Source organism: Carcharodon carcharias, chromosome 18 (assembly GCF_017639515.1).
Source record: "Carcharodon carcharias isolate sCarCar2 chromosome 18, sCarCar2.pri, whole genome shotgun sequence".
NCBI lineage: Eukaryota > Metazoa > Chordata > Chondrichthyes > Lamniformes > Lamnidae > Carcharodon > Carcharodon carcharias.
Genome location: NC_054484.1, coordinates 23,449,192 through 23,467,170, shown reverse-complemented (window position 1 = coordinate 23,467,170; position 17,979 = coordinate 23,449,192). Strand labels below are relative to the sequence as shown.

The following is a 17,979-nucleotide window of genomic DNA, read 5'->3' as shown; positions in this document are numbered from 1 at the left end:
AGTCCTAGAGCTTCTTTTTGCTTGGGGATGGTGGGGTGGTGGTGTGGGGTGAGGGGTGGGGGTGGGGGTGTAGTGTTAGTAAAAGAAACGCCACACGCCACCCTTATACCAACACTGTGTCTGACCCAGTCTTGGGGGTCGGCGCTTTTTTTTAAAAAAAACTTATTTTCAAAAAAAAATATTTTTTGGCAGACTTAAGGAATGTCTGGGAGCTCAGGGAATGGGGCATGCGCGTGGTCTAACATAACTGAAAAAAAGGAGAAAGTTATAGACTAAACCGCAGAAATGTAAACAAGTCTGCAGAGAGAAGAAGAGAAAAAGCCACTGAATACACAGGTACCACAATCAGACTTCTGTTTGAAGGAACCCCAGTGCAGCCAGTAAAACAGAACTGTTGTAGCTTATTGTACCATTAACAAATATTGCCAACATCTGTTTATGGATTTCATTCAAAAAGCCTCTGTTCAGATCTACATGCAACTTTTAATGAATTTCCTCAGACTTTTTTCCTGCCCATTAATGTTGTCGTTCTTTAACTGCAAAAGCTTACACTCCATCTTCCCTCGTTCCTTTATTTTTTTCCATTTTGCCTCCTTTCTCCTAAGTTTACTTCCGACTCTCATTCATTTGTGGTTTTCTGTTCCGTCAGTGTTAACATATCATCCCCTTTCCCACTCATCTGTCTCATTTCAGTTTTTTGGTTCCTTCCCTGACCCTCTGCCTTTCAGATTTTGCTCTCTCTCTCTCTTCCCCTTTAACATTTTCTCTCTCTATCTCTTTCCTCTTTTTTCTGTCGACTCTCCCTCTCTTTTCCTGTCCAACACTCTCTCGCTCTTCCTTCCCTCTTTTCCTGTTTAACTCGTTCTCTCTCTCTCTCTCTCTCTCACTCTCTCTCTCTCTCCCCTCCCTCCCTCTCGTTTTTGTCTGGCTGTGCTGCACAGTGTATGGGGAGTCTGGGCACTCTCACTGATCCGTGATTGGAGATTTCAGGGAAACAAGGAATTCCATTCACCGAGTCTCCCATTCACATCACTCACAGCAGAACCAGCACCTCCGCCACCCGACTGCTTGACTGCTCTAGACTCTGTAAGTACGCGCCGTTCACCACACAAGTCAGCACACAGCCGCCTACTAGGTTCATGTTAAATTGCATCTATAGGAAATAAATGGGCATTAACTGCAAAATGGGGCTCTGCACGATCAGCAGCTGCTGACTTTTTATACAACTTGTATATAAAAAAGTTTCTCCCCCCTCAGTCATGTTATGATTTACAGCGAATGGGACGTAGTTAAAGTGATTGTGTATATATGTTCGATGTTTACCTCTGTTTGTCCATATAAGTGAAAGTATCGGCACTGTCGTGACGTGATATCCTGACTGGAGTCTTAAAGAGTTTTTGTTTAAAAAAAAGTAAGAAACAGAAACAACGGCAAAAAATGCCTGTGTTTATTGTGGGAGCCGAATAACGGGCGAGCGAACCGCTCACATTCAGAGGATCACTTTGCCCTCAGGACGGACTCAGAAGCGCTTCAGGGGTCAGGGGCTGGATCAAAACCCGCTTCTTCTGCCCCCCTGAAATATTTGGTTTTCTGCCGAGCAAGTGTTGAAGCCTCAATGTGAAAATATTTACTTCAGAGCCGATCGAGGCTTCAAATTAAAGGCGAGGAGATTTCCTGGGCACCGTTTGCCCATTCTCCCCGCCCACTCCCCCCACACCGCCCCCCCCCCCCACCCCCCCCCCCCCCCCCCCCCCTCAACCCCGCACCTTTGGTTGTTATAAGGATTCTTCCTTCAAAATGCGTGATGCCATTTTTACTTCAAAATGCCTATTTTCCGGGCTTTTCATTCTCTCACTCACCTTTACCGTTATCTTCTTCCCATTTATCTCTATCCACCCAGTTCCCCACCTCCCCCCCCCCCTCCTCCCTCTCCCTGTTTAACCAACATACTAAGGATCCAACTTTGATTTTACACTATCCTTCTTTCGCTCTCTGACTGATGATTACAGAACAAAAACCCTCCCCAGCCCCTTGCCTGAACTAATCTGACACGTGTTTAAAAAGTAATTTCTGGGTTAGTTTGGGGATCATATTTCCTTGGGATTTCAAAAAGCTAAAAAAGCCAGGAGCGAATCCGTTAGCTCCAGTTATCCTGTGTGGATGCTTGTCCTGCTTGGTGATAATAGGGAGCACCATGCCTCAGAATCTGTCCTTTAATGTGAGATTTTGTGGCATTATATTTCGACCTTTTAAAGAATACTAATTTCATATTCATAGCCCTGTAAACATAGAGAGTTCAGGGAAAGAATTGATTGAGTTGAATTAAATGAAAGTCAGTTAACGATTATTAAAGTAACAATTCTTGTATAATTTATTCAATTTATGGAGCTGGAATCATCTGTTTTGCGGGTTTTAATCACGCTTAGCAGCACCGTTACTCGCCTCAAGATAGCACCAGCAAATGAATAATGTCAAAAAACCCTTCTCTTTATTAATTCCATACTCAACCCCATCATGAAAGAAAAAGCGAGTTAAAAAAATAATGGGGCCACGTCTGATATTAGATTAAAACTTTTTTTTTCAAACAAGGTAAAAAGAACAAAGCGAAGATGGAAAAGGAGTGAAGGAACCCGTAAAAAAAGAAAAAAAAAGATGGTTGGTGGGGGGTGGGGAGCTAAACATGCCGGTGTTGTGTGTTCAGTCAGGATGTGTGGGATCACTGTAGCGGGAGTCTGATAGTGAGTCTATGAGAAGACTGGACCCCATGTCCAGGACCGGCTGTTTCAGTTCTGCCTTTTAGCTGGGAGACGACAAATTAAACCATACCGTAAATCTTCTATTATAGGTAGTAAAAACTAATTTTAGATTTCCTGTCCATTGCAGCCGCTCGCCTGATTGCTACCAGTTGCAAGAATGCCCCAACGGCTTAAAAGGGCTATGCTTCATGGACTTTTAACACAGTTCAGATTTTTTTGGAGCCCCTGACGCAACAATTGTAAGATATGAATCCCCCTCTCACCTGTTTTTTTCCCACAAATTCAACACACATCGCTTCATTAATCTAAGTTTTATCATTAGCTATGGGCGATGTGGGTCTTTTCACCCTCTGCCGTGGTTTATTTTTCGTGTACGTGTGGTGAATCCAGCATGAGTCTGTCCTGGCTGCATTGAAAAAGAATGGAGTAAGATGGGGCTAAGGGAGCGTTTCACAATTTTTCAAGAGCAGAATAACAGAGATGGAAATAGGTTTATAATGAAAGTGGCTGCTTTATTGTTGGTTGTCTCTTTCTGGAGGGGCTGGATGAATATCTAGTTAAGAATGGATTTGAAAGTATTAGATATGGGTTATTGCTATTATTCTTTGGATCAATTTTAAAAGCAACTGGACTGGGCTAGATTATCTAGACTGGTAAATTGAACAGATATCCTGCAGTTTTCATTCAATTACTTTAGGGGTGAGGGCTCTTTGCTACTTATACCTCTGATCATTTCCTCAGGAAATTAAACGAATTAGAACGTCAGACTGTGGAAAAGGTACACTGAGGGAGAAGCCCCAACTGGTCTTTTGTCTTCTTCCACTATCTGTAACAACAACCTGCATTTATATAGCACCCTTAATGTAGTGAAACATCCCAAGCTGCAGGAGCATAATTAAACAATAAAAAAAAAACACTAATCCAAAAAAGGAGACATTAGGACCCACAGCTTGGTCACAAAGACAGGCTTGAAGCAGAGTTTAAATGAGGTAACAGCAGAGGGCAGTTTTAGGGAGGCAATACTGGAGCTTAGGATTTAGATGACTGAATGCACTGCCACCAGATGTGGGGACAAAAAGCTCAGGTTGTAGGGGCTGGAGAAAGTTACAGGGATAGGGAGGGATGAGGCCACAGAGGGAATTAAATACAAAGTTGAATATTTTAAATTTGAGATGTTGGTGGACTGGGAGACAATGTAGGTCAGTGAGAACAAGGGTGATTGTTGTATTAATTAAATAATGATGTTTGGAAACTAGATGCAGATAATAATTCTTAAAATAATGTTAGAATACTGTAAGCTATAATTTTGCTGGATTCTGCTCTTCCCACATTGTGTTCCATTGCTTCTCCATAACTCATTAATCTGGGGCTCAATGTCTCAGTGCTCCAATATATCCAGATGTGATCCATTGAAGGCACTTACTCATGTGGCCAAGCAGTATAAATATTCAAGTCAGTGACTCACAGGAGCCCTGGTGACCAGGACAAATAGCATCATCAGATTTGGCTCCATGATAGAAATATCTCATGCACCATCATCATTTGGAAGTGTGTATCCATACAACATATCATCTTAATGATTTCCTTTTTTAAGTCTGTGTTTCTTTGTCCCTTCAGTTTTCTTTCTCCTTCTGTTAAAGTGCTCGCTCCTTGTTGGAATATGGCCCTACAAGCATGATCTTTCACTGGTATCTGCTCAGTGCTCATTCCCCGTGTGTGAACCAAACAGTATAGATTGGCAAGCCATCCACCATCCAATGCCCAGCCTCTCTCACTTCCCGTTAGGAGACATTGAACAGTGATTAGGAGTGAAAACTTTGGGTAGTTTTACTTCCCACCCTAGCACAGTGGCTTTGTAAGTTAGGAGTGTCTGACAGTGTGATATTGTTTATCTAATATCTTGGCTGTGCTTTCCTCCCACTATTGTCACAAATCTGCCAAAGAGGTCCTTTTCAGTAGCTGTAATGTATTTATGACATTTTGTATGAAGTGAAATAGTAAGCCCAGCTTTTTTCTTTGTCATAAAGCAAAATGCTGGAGATGTTGGAAACCTGAAATAAAAACAGAAAATGCTGGAAATACTCAGTAGGTCAGGCAGCATCTGTGGAGAGAGAAATAGAGTTAATGTTTCAGGTCATCACCTTTCATCAGAACTTCTGAAAGTATGTCCTGCATTTTCTGTTTTTCTTTCCTCCTTTGTCATTTGTAGGATACTGTACTTGAAAAATATTTAGTTTGCCTTGGTCTTTATATTAAATCTCACATATTCAATGTAAAGACCCAAACAATTTAAATATTTGGAAAGCAGCAGCATTTAGTATGTTTCTGTTACTATGAGTTTAATACTTTATTCCTGCAGCATTGTTTTTCAAAATGTCTGCCAATATTTCTGGAGAGAGAGAGACAACAACTAATGTTATACTATTTTCCTCCCAAACAATATTGTTTTGTTGAAAACATAGTATTTTCTTGGTCTTTGCCTCATTTGTCATCCTGTGCCGCGTGACACCCACGCTCATTGGAGTGGGAAGATAGTCCATTTACTCCAAGGCCTCTGCCATGATGCTGAGAGGCATATAAAGTGGTCCAATGTTAGTTAGAAGTGTTAGAAGTGCCAGGTAGAAATCCAAATCCCACTAGTCCATTACCCAGTGAGTTGCAGCATGCCAATGTAGCACTCTACATAATAGGGGTTAATAAAACATATTATAAGGATTCCTATTCAAAGAAGTAAAGCAACTATTTGATTTTAAACAGTCCGCACACTGAGGATTGAGCTAGGCTGTGAAAACTCATGCAGTCAAATAGCCTACAATTTCACCATTCCAAGTTATGCATTAAACAGTCAAGTTAGGCTGAGGGCTGTCAGCAACCCAGAACTCTTAATTTGACATGAGTGCATCAAAGGAGGAAGGGAGGAATTGGAAATATTTTTAATAGTCCTTACAGTCATTGAACCAACAGAAGACACAATAATAAAGTTTTTTAAATCATAAATGCCATAAGAAGTTAAAGGTTATTACAAATATCAGGGAGTGAAATAGAATATAAAACAATCCAAATTACAGCACTATAAAATAATATTACATAAAGTAAAGAATTAAAAACATATTAAAACAAACTACCTATAAAGATTACTCCTAATTTTTGAGACAAGACCGTACTTAAATGTCACTGGTAGTAATTACATCAACATGTATTGTATCCACTGGCAAATGGTATATTAGCCAATTGACTCATACAAAAGTACAGTTCTATTCTTCTCTTAGTCTAATACAGTCCACTTCTGACAACACAAAGTTGTTTTTGTTTGCACCCCCTCTCCGCCTCCCCCCCCCCCCACTCTATGTCTTGGTCAATACTTATCCCTCAACCAACATCACTAAAACAGATAAAAGCAAAATCTGTGGATGCTGGAAATCCCAAACAAAAATAAAAATACCTGGAAAAGCTCAGCAGGTCTGGCAGCATCTGCAGAGAGGAACACAGTTAACGTTTTGAGTCCGTATGACTCTTCAACAGATCTAAGTAAAAATAGAAGAGAAGTGAAATATAAGCTGGTTTAATGGGTGGGGGGGGGGGGGGGGGGGGGAGGGGGGGCGCGGTAGGTGGGACAAGTAGAGCTGGAATTACCTTAGATAATATCACCACCTTCAACACCTCTTTGTCCTTTTGTCTATGATATCTTTTGGCAATCTCCACCTATCACTGGCCCTCTAACCAGCTCTATTTGTCCCACCCCCCCCCCCCCCCCCCCAACTTTAAACCAGCTTATATTTCACCTCTCTTCTATTTTTACCTAGTTCTGCTGAAGAGTCATATGGACTCGAACATTAACTGTGTTCCTCTCTGCAGATGCTGCCAGACCTGCTGAGTTTTTCCAGGTATTTTTATTTTTGTTTCACTAAAACAGATTATCTGATCATAAGCACGTTGCTGTTTGTGAGACCATGCTGTGTGCACATTGGCTGCTGCGTTCCCTATATTAGAACAGTGGCCTTCTCAGAAATGTATTATAGATTGTAAAATACTTACTTGACACGAACCAGAACCATCCAGAACTCAATGACTTGCAACCCAATAATGCACATGACTTACATCAGTGCCTCACATCAAGTACCAGTCTGCCCCATTAAAGTGTAACTTAAATAAATACATTAAGGAATTATGTATAGAATACCATAATAATGTATTCAAATTCCTGCCCACTGACAATATTATAGTGTGTTTCAACTTTGTTTGAATAGCTTTTCACTTCATCAGAATCTTTTAATTTACTGATTAATTAATCTCTAAAGAAAACTCCATTCGTTATAATATATTCTATTTAACATTTCTTTGTTTACATGTATTTTTTTACAGTTAAATATTAGTAGAATTTATGAATACAGTATTTTGAGTTAAATTGCTGAGAGGCAAGGTGGAGATAAAAATAGTTCTGAAAGTCACAGATGAATGGGTAAAAAAGTCTGAAGTTGTACTGCATCCCATTACTGGTATTCTTGATAGTAGATGATAGGACACAGTAGACATTACAAATCAGTAGAACAGAATTATTCCCATCTAAAGTAATCACAGAGTTGCATGAGAAGACCTCCCAATTTGTTTTGCATTAGGTTCCATCTGCTCCAGTTCAACATCTTGCGCGATGGACAATCAAATGCCGTAACATGCCAAGCATAATGTAAAGGTTTATATTGATTTTAATAAGCAACAGTTGCAGATTCAGTATTATCAGGGTCCCAAACACCAATAGAAAGTCCTCTCATCAAACATAAAGGAACAAGTAGAAGCCAGTACGTATCTATATATCTTTTATATCAATGGAATTTCTGAGTTGGCAACACCACTAATTGATTGAAATCAGTGGGTAACCGTGTAGTAATAATAACAGCATTTGTTATACTTAGTTTCTCCATAGGATGGCACTACTTTATGTATATATATATATTTAAATCTGGTATTGAATTGGCTGGGAAAGTAAGAGCGAATTCATGGCAACCATCGCTACAAAGGAACCCCCTCCCCACCCCCGCGCCCCACCCCTGCCCAGTAATTTGTGGTGAGGAAGAGATAATCTGAGAGTTGCAAATCTCCACAAATTGCTGGATGATTCGTCAGTCTAGAAAAATAGAAGCTTGCAGCCAAACTCCCAAGGGTTCCAAGAAATTACTGGATCTGCCTGTAAATAAGAATTAAACTCACCGCCACCTTCTCAAGGGAAATTAGGGATGGGCAATAAATGTTGGCCTAGCCAGTGATGCCCACATCCCATGAACCAATAAAAAAAGTCACCGTCGAAAGTTAGAGCTGCTATTTCACAGCGTAAGGATTCTGTTAATGGATTGATTTAAGGTCTTGACATGCTGCTCAACATCAGAAAGCTCAGAAAGAAAACAATTGATGTTGCACGTACTGCAGGTGGTAACATGTTCCTAGAGGTTTTAAAATGTTTCATTTTTTGACTTTCTCTGCTCCCTTTTCTAATCTCCTACATCTTTCCCTAATCTAACCTTGCTCTCCCTCTCTTTATTTCTCTTTTTTATATCTGATTTGACTCTAGTTTGTTCCATTTTTTCTCTGTTGTCCCTTTGCTTCTTTCTCTGTCCTTAATTTCATTGGTTGAAGAAAGAAACTGACCTGTTGTTCACAAGGTCCAGATGCTCAATATCAACTTGTCATTCCAGTATTTTGTGGCAACTTTTAAAAAACTGATCATGTGCAAGATCATGGGAGATTTGTAAGTGTACATATAAAGTTCTTGGGGCCTAGGACATTTCCATCTTAGCTGACATCAAACATATCAGGCAACATAGTTCAGAGTGCCCTACTTTATTACAAAAACAAAAGAAAATTAACAAGAAGACAATTACTGATCAGGAGCTTGAAATTTACCAGTAGCTATACTCGTTCTATAATGGCCTGAGCGGGTTACAGCCAGGTACAATTACTTGATTTTTCTCCATTTAGAGAGGTGGCTTCATCAAGACACATCAAGTTAGCAACAGCACTGCAGCCCTAAGTCTACCAAAGAGCAACACAAGGGCAGACCTGTTCATCCGGAATGAAACGTCGCAGTGGATGTGTTCAAAGGAGCAACATATTATGAAGATTCAGATGATAGACCAGCATTTATAATGTCATCTGAATCCCTAAATCACACATGGATACATAAGCTCCCTGTTTCATTTTCTCTCCTAAAACCAACCCTGGCCTCCTGCTGGGGTATACAGTTCAAAAGACAATTTCAGCCCTTTGGCTATATGAACGTTGGTAACTTTCGTACATAACCCTGAGCCTCACACCCATCAATGTGCAGGTGCCAATCAATAACGAGCAGGAGTGGGAATCCTGACTAATTTTCTTCTTGCTAGTCCAAGGATACAGAGGTTCACTGGGGAAGTACCATTGCTATGTTAGCTGCGGACAGCTAACTATGCACAGATTTTGGGACCTTTGATCTCCATGACTAAGTATTACATTAAACAGCGCATTTATTCACTTAGTTTTGGGGAGCTATGCTTTTCTTCTACATAATGCATTTATCCCAAATAACTACTTTGTATAACCACTTTTTTGTTTTGTAAAATTCATTATCCGATCTAATTTGTCAGAAATTAACAATAGGCAATTCAGTTTACACGGCAGAAATGGGAATACTGCACCTTGTAGCTCCCACACCAACAATGATCATGGAAATGTGTTTCTGACAGCCGGCGCTACAGCTCTTTAACCTCAATTAAATCGCCGCGTTATGCATAAATATGAGCTGCCTTTGAGCATGCAGCATTGCAGCAAACTTGATTCTTGTTACATTACTACCTGTGACAAGTGCGGTCTGATGAACACAGTGAGAATGCACTCTCCTTGTAAATACCAGAGACTCTGACATCTCCCAGCACTTTCACAGATTAAAGCACCGTTAACTGCTTCACAGTCAACCGACAGCTCACATCTAACATTCGTGCTACTTAAATGGGGAGATAAACAGAATGCACTGACGTCGTTATGAAGATATTCTACCTCGCCGCCCCGCCCCCCACCCACAATCTAGTCACATGATTTAGATTATTTCGTTGCATTTTCCTAAAAATCTGTACAAATACTCTGACATCAGCCAGTGTGACTAATGGCAGCCTTATGTTAGCAGCTGAAACCAATGAGAACATTCGCATTGCAGTATTAACATATTCCATCAATCAGATATGACCCAACATTCACCTGCCCCGATATCTGGTCCTAAGCAGAATCGCTAGCCTATTTGGCCATCATCCATTGACAATGAACTGGTGTCAGATCCGGTGTGCCAAACCGTTCGCTCTCACCCTCTTGCCGTCTGGTCAAAGAGAGCAAACGATTTCTATTAGGAAGCGGGGCCCTCACAGTACCCACTGAACAAGACCAAAATACTACCAAAGCTGGAAATCTAAACTAAAAAAAAATGACGAAAATGCTGGAAAAATATAGCAGGTTAAACATCATATGTGAGAAAAAGAGTTATTTTTTTTTTCTCTCCGTAGCTGCTGCCTGACATGTTGGGTACTCCAGCATTATCTGTTTGTCTATCCACAACAGTTCTGTTAAAGTATCGGATCGTTCGATTTTGTTACTATTTAGTTTGAGTTGCTGTTCTTTCGTGCGAACTTAATCATTTTCTTTTCTTTCCTCAATTTTCACCCTGTCCTGCCTGTTCTGGAATTTTCATGAATGGCTATATGTGCTGGTTAAGCAGTGATCATGCTTCAAGTGCGCAGTTTAGACCTGGAGAACTAGAGTTTGCCTGACATCGCAATGGGATCACAATCTCCTTGTTAATGTCACTGAACTAGTAAGGTGGGGTCCAGGCTAATTTGACCCAGGACACGGGCTCAAATCTCACCATAGCAGCTGGTGGAATTTAAATTCAATTAATAAATGTGGTAACTATAAAGTTAGTGACGGTGACCATGAAACCATTTGGTTCACCAACGTCCTTACCTGGCCTGGCCTACCTGTGACTCCTGGCCCACAGCTATGTGGTTGACACTTAACCGCCCTCTGATATGTTCAGTTTCAAGGGCAATTAGGGATGGACAACAAATGCTGGCTTTGTCAGCGACGCCCACACGAAATAATAAAGAAAACACTAAACACACACACACGCCAACATGTCTTGGAATTGACATCAGAAGCGAAAGCGCTAATTAATTCTCTGCCGTCGAGGCGCTGAGGCTTGTAACACTGTCCTGTCCACTGAGATCTCACTACGAATCTGAGCCTCGGATTAAATGGCCAGGTTACAAGCTGCTTGGACATGTGGGAAATTCAACGAGCAATTTAGGTTTGTTTAAATTCTGTAGAAACAGGACTGGAGTTCACTCAGCAACATACAAAGCGTCAGGCAGTTAGAGGCGACCTGTCACTCAGTTGTTGCGGTTTGCCGGAGCACCTTCAACACAGATACACAAATTAGGAAGAAAATGGATGTTAAACTATTTTATAATGTAAAAAGAAACTATTATTACACTTGTTTAAAATGAATGTCTTTGAAAACATCTGTGAACAGCTTATTTTAAATTCGGCGATTTATTACTTCAGTATTTAGCTTCATCTTCTGAGAAAACAATGTTTGTATTGAAGAACCCCTTCTGATACACGCACGTCTTTCCCCATTATTGCCTAATTTCCCAATAAGTGGCTGTTCTTTTCCATAACATAGTCCCAGGATTTTAAAGCTTTCGATGTGGTTACTGTGTATTTAGAAAATTCCATTACTGTTAGTGTGTCTATTGCCTCAAGCTTCACTGCTGAGACTAATGTTCAAACGTCTGCTGTCATCATCAGCCTCACAGTAGACCACAAAACAATGTCACAAAATACCGCAGTCCTCGTACAACTGGCATCTGAGGAGGCTGGAGCAGGGCTGGTAGCAGTTTTCAGACTGGTACCTGAGATAAAAACAAAAAACTGCGGATGCTGGAAACCCAAAACAAAAACAGAATTACCTGGAAAAACTCAGCAGGTCTGGCAGCATCATGAGGACTCGAAACGTCGACTCTTTTCTTCTCCGCCGATGCTGCCAGACCTGCTGAATTTTCCCAGGTAATTCTGCTTTTGTTTCAGACTGGTACCTGCTTTTTGGCGGTGCAACCCAGCGACACTGCCTTACATTGATCACCTTGCATCGGCCAAGAAAGGAAAAAGCAGCAGGCATTTACTCCTATCTATGATCAGATGCCAGTTCATTAAAGTACACGCAAAAGAACTGGTATTAAAATGTTTAAAAGTCAAACTTAAGAGAAATTCCATCATCAGTTAACAGGGAAATGTCAAAAGGGCCAGGAAAATTCGACCTTCTGAACTATTAAAATGATCTCCTCAGGCTGCTCTGACATTGACCATTGCTCCAATTTTGAAGTGTCCTAGTATTGATTTGTTCTGTACTTTTAATGTTGCTCCCAATATTGGGAGATCATCTTCTATATCTGGGTCAGCACACATCTGAGTTAGTGTGCTCACTGAATATCGTTACTTAGGGTATCAAACGATTTAATGTCAGCCAGTGACCGTTACCCTATCACTCCCGAGTTAACCCCTGATGGAAACAACAGACAACTAAAACACAGGTGTAGAGAATGAATATCAAATTGCAGGTGAAATCATAGCGACTAGACTCCAGAAGGCCGTTTGAACTATCTTCTACTGCTACTGAAAAATTAATCAGTGTAGAAATGTGTGTGTGTGATGTTGGTGCGCAGACGCTATGAAACCGTTTGGTTTCGTGTTTTAACGTGTCGACAGGGAGAAACGGAACCGTGCATCGATTTAAAGTATTTAAAGTATTAACAACGAAAACATAGATTTACTAATGAAACAGAAATTAGACAGAATCCTTCAACGATCAGATTTGGGAAGAAGTTAAAAAACACAGGGAATGACATCTAAATATATTATCATTAAAAGGAAACATTCCCATAAAGGAATAAAACGTGATTGCTATTTAACGGTGACGTGAGCAGAAGTCCTTTTGACACTACACTGTCCCGGCTCCGTGCTGGTGAATCCACTGGACTGATGATAAGGGTGATGATAATCTTTTCAATATTCAAGTCTTGCCTGGTTTTCATTGACAGATGTCATTTCATTTTTAAAAAGATTGCAAAAGAACTGATATTCAAACGTTTTAATACTGCATCTACTGTCTTTCAAATTGTTCCTGTCGTAGCACCGATTATAATTTACAGCTTTCCATTACTGTTGTGACCGTCAATATATAAGTTTGACGCTTCTACTTCAGTATTTCAAAACTTATCTTAACAAACATAAGGGTTAATTCTGCTCCCGCCTAATCGTTCATTTTAAAAATTCATTCATGGATGTGGGCTTCACTGGCTGCGCCTGCATTTATTGCCCAGCTCTAGTTGCCCTTGAGAAGGTGGTGGTGAGCTGCCTTCTTGAACCGCTGCAGTCCATGTGGTGTAGGTACACCCACAGTGCTGTTAGGGAGGGAGTTCAAGGATTTGGACCCAGTGACAGTGAAGGAAGGTCGATATATTTCCAAGTGAGGATGGTGAGTGACTTGGAGTGGAACTTCCAGATGGTGGTGTTCCCATCTATCTGCTGCCCTTGTCTTTCTAGGTGATAGTAGTCCTGAGTTTGGAAGGTGCTGCCTAAGGAGCCTTGGCGAATTCCTACAGTGCATCTTGTAGATGGTACACACTGCTGCCACTGTGTGTCGGTGGTGGAGGGAGTGAATGTTTGTGGAAGAGATGCCAATCAAGCAGGCTGTTTTGTCCTGGATGGTGTCAAGCTTCTTGAGTGTTGTGGGAGCTGCACTCATCCAGGCAAATGGAGAGTATTCCATCATGCTCTGGACTTGTGCCCTGTAGATGGTGGACAGGCTTTGGGGAGTCAGGAGGTGAGTTATTTACAGCAGGATTGCCAGCTTCTGACCTACTCTTGTAGCCAGAGTATTTATATGGCTAAGACAAAAACAGAATTACCTGGAAAAACTCAGCAGGTCTGGCAGCATCGGCGGAGAAGAAAAGAGTTGACTGTTCTGTTGAAGGGTCATGAGGACTCGAAACGTCAACTCTTTTCTTCTCCGCCGATGCTGCCAGACCTGCTGAGTTTTTCCAGGTAATTCTGTTTTTGTTTTGGATTTCCAGCATCTGCAGTTTTTTGTTTGTATCTTTTTATTTATATGGTTAGTCCAGTTCAGTTTCTGGTCAATGGTAACCCCCAAGATGTTGATAGTGGGGGATTCAGCAATGGTAATGCTATTGAGTGTCCAGGGGCAATGGTTAGGTACTCTCTTATTGGAGATGGTCCTTGCCTGGCACTTGTGTGGCCATTTAAGATGGGTTTTTAATTCCAGACTTTTTATTATTGAATTTAAATTTCACCATGGAATCCCGGTCCTCAGGGTCACCCTGGGCCTCTGGAGTACTAGTCCCGTGACAATACACACCGCCTCCCCATAATTCTAGGTGAAAACAGTAAAGTATGGGGCCTGGGGAGATTTGTGTGTGAGGAATTCTTAAATGATGTCTGCAGGAATTCGTTGCGCGTAGCGCCGAGAAGTGACACACCTTCTGTTCCCATTTGGCCAGAGCTCGCCTGTCTTTTTGCTATCCCTAGGTTAACAAGGCGGATAACACACAGTTCTTCCCCTTCGCAGACTCGAACCACTAAACCGCTCACCCTCCATTCCTGTCCCAAAATAATCTCTTCCAGTACGTTGAAGTGAAAGTTGCCTTTTGAATTGTTTTTCCACCGTTACTGCATCTCACGAGGTTTTCACGGAGCCGAAAGTAAACTTCGAATGGCGTTACTGACTTGTGCGTTGCAATGATAGATCAGGTTATATTTGCTGGGATGTGGCTTCACTTTCACTGTTTGATGAATCAGTGCTCTGTGTTTGCCAGGAACGTTACTTTAAGCAAAGTTCAACAACAATTCATCAGAATAAACAAGTGTGCGAAACCAGAATACAGAAGCCATCCCTCTGTAAAAGCAAATAAATAAATACAATACTGGCATCAAATTATCACCTTTGTACTAACTATTTAACATGTGGTTGACACAGGCTGAGAGTGTTTGTTATGCTTTCTGCACGCTGGGTCTTTCTCCCATTCACTAACAGTCCCTCTCAATGATTCTATTTATTTTATTATCGTTGCGATGCTGACAAGGCGGCAGGGAAGAGGATGTGGTTGGTACTCAGGAGGCGCGGTCGACATTTCTGGGAGAAATGACACAGATTTTGCTGATGGTGGCAGTTTTGGGTCAGCCGAACAGTGGAAGGGCGTGTGACACCCACTGGGGACAGGCATAAATTAGTGCCACGGTCTGTTGCGCTCAGGGACTGTGCCCGGCTTGGTTCATGGCAAGTGAAGGAGCTCAATTTTTTTACATGCGTTGTAGGATTATTACTTATGTTTTTGAGGACGGTGCTGTATTCCACCGTTCTGTGAACAAACTAAAATTGGGAGTTAAGTCAGAGTCTTGAGAAGTTTGAAAGTACAAATGAACTGTTTCCAATTGGTCAGTACCAGAAGACACAGATTAAAGATAATTGATAACAAGAAACAGAGGGGAGATGAGTTTTTAATTTCCACAGAGCTGCTATGATCTGGAATGCACTGTTTGAAACGGTGGTGGAGGCAAATTCTACAAAAGGGGAAGGGATAAATAATGGAAGAGGGGAAATTGAAGGGCCCGAGGGAAAGGCCAGGGTGGTAGGACTAATTGGATAGATTTTTCAAAAGGCTAACACAGGCATGATGGATGGAATGGCCTCCTGTGATGTGCGATTCTAAGACTTTTGCTTGTCTTGGTGGTAACACTCTCACCTCTGAACCAGAGGTTATGGGTTTAAGGTCCATTCCAGAGACTTGACTAAATCTAGGCCGATGCTTCAGTGCTATACTAATGGAGGTGCCTTCCATTGGCTGAAACATTAAACTGAAGCCTGGCCTATTCTCCCAGGTTGTAGAGGATCCCAAGGCATCATTTGAAGAAGAGTAAGGGAGTTCTGACTGATATTTATCCCTCACCCAATATGACTAAAACAGATTGTTGTGCCATTATCGCCTTCTTATTTGTTGGACCTTGCTGTGAGTAAATTGGCTGCTGCATTTCCTATAATACATTGAGGTGTCTACACTTCAGGGGTACTTCATTGGATGTTAAGCACTTTGGAACATCCTGAAGTTGTGAGAGGCACGATATAAATGCAAATCTTTCTTTCTGTTTCAGCCTCTTGGACTAAGAGGAAACAAATCAGACAGGAACACTTGAAATCTTTTTTTTAAAGGGACACTAAAAGAAAGTGCTTGGAAACATTGAGGCAGAAATGCAGCATCCAACTGTCTATCTTATGGTTGTAAATAGGTACAATATTGTTAAATTTAGTAAGCTTATGCTTGTGCTTAATTGGCCACTGCTAAATTAATCAGGGCCTTATTTTAGGCAACCCAGGTGACCACCTGAAATCATCATAGTTCTCATCTCAAAATTGAAATTAAGGCACTGTCCTCTTTTCAGGAGCTCTTCCCTAATTCCATTATGGCCAGTCAGAACATGTGCTATGCAAGCTCCAAGTAGTCTTTCCGGGTCTGGAGCAGTCTGCCCAATAGTCCTAAAGAGGTCCGCAAAGGGCCATTGAAGACAACATCAGGCACATTTTTTTAATATATTATTACCTCAAAGCGTTCTCCTCCTGTTGCTGCATTAATACTGTGGACTGCTGCTGGCATCCCTCTCCTCCCAATTACCTTGCCCCACTGCCCTCCAGGAGACAGTACAAGCTCCTTAAAATTTGTGAGGTTCCAACTGGAAAGTTGTATTAAGGAACCTTATTGGTGCCTGCAGCTCGTTGGTGTGAAGGTAGAAGACCTGAGAAGGTCCATCGCAACTTTGTCTTCTGGCAAGAATTTCCACCCTGGAAATGGGTGCTATCAAATTTAATCCCCTTTATTTTTCACCTATGATACCTTCCTTTGCCAAATTACATTCCCTCAAACCTCCCTCCCCCAACCCCTCACCTCCTGAAGACCTTAATTCTTGCTGGAATAGCAGCCCAAAGGCTTCACCATCCTTTGGTCCCTCACCTCCTCCTTCATGCGTGAGCTGTTACACTGGGTGTCAGTAGGCTCAGTTTATTGGGAAACATCAAACAGGGTCATTATTGTCACAAAAATGATGCAGAAGTTCCTCTGCCAAAGAAAGAGTCTGTAGGCACTTTTTCATGAGGAAGGTTGCCAACTAACTTGATGTGGCATGACTGGTCCCTTTGGGTGGGTGCTGGGTGTACAAACCTCCTCTTCAGCTGCCATATTAAATATTATTTGAAGGATTTGGTGAAATGTTAGAACTGGCAAAGTTGCAGCAATAACAAAGGGCAGTGCACTTGCAGCTTTCTTTAGTAGCTGTTATTCTCCAAATACCCCTAATAATATTGATACCCCAATCCTTCCCTGTAGGGGAAAGAAATACATGTGGTATCTGCTCATTTACAATGTCTATTTCCTGTCTAATGCTTTTTCCCCTTAAGGTTGTTCATTGTTTACCAGCGTTTCCCTTTCTATGTCCTCTTTTGTTTGCATCCTCATGTTCCATTTTGCTTTATTCCTCTATTTATTCCTCTTTCTGCTGCTCTGTTCTTTCCTTTTCCCCTATCTTCCTCTATCTGCCTCATTTCATTCCTCCTAGAGGCTAGCATTTACTTCATCACTTCCCCAGAGACTCTGCCCTCTCTTCCTCCTGTTTCTACCCCCTCCTTTATTTCTGTTGACAAACAATGCACCCAGTGCTGATTTTCTTTGTAGTTACAGGGTTCGGAACATTTTAGTCCCCACCCCTTTGGAAGACTGGCTAGTTACTGCAAGCACTGTAAATCTTTTAGTGCACATCTAGGTCTAAACAGTCACATCTGCACACAGTATAGCTGACAAGTAACCATCCTACCACATTCAGCCAGCCAGTAAAGGTCAGAAAAACAACTCAAAGCTCTGGACGGTGCCAAGGAACACTGAAAGTAGCACTGTGTTACCTAATGTCTGTTTTTTTGGTGAGCTGTGAGTCAAGTGGAGGCTTCTACTGATTGAATCAGCGAGAAATTTGAACTTTGTGGAGCTTTGCAGCTCAGAACATGTTTATGGAAAACTAATTCCCAATCAAGTCCTACAGCATATTTATAATTATAATACATCATACATTTACATATACATTAACAGACAGT

General features: G+C 41.4%; 1 protein-coding gene across 1 annotated transcript in view; it reads left to right on the top strand.

Annotated features, from left to right (window-relative positions):
* Positions 1–723: 723 nt before the first annotated feature.
* erg (ETS transcription factor ERG) overlaps positions 724–17,979 on the top strand; it is a 272,948-nt gene continuing 255,692 nt past the window's right edge. The window contains exon 1 of the mRNA XM_041211606.1: positions 724–1,086. The gene's annotated coding sequence lies outside the window, so the exon portion shown is untranslated. The remainder of the gene's footprint in view (positions 1,087–17,979) is intronic.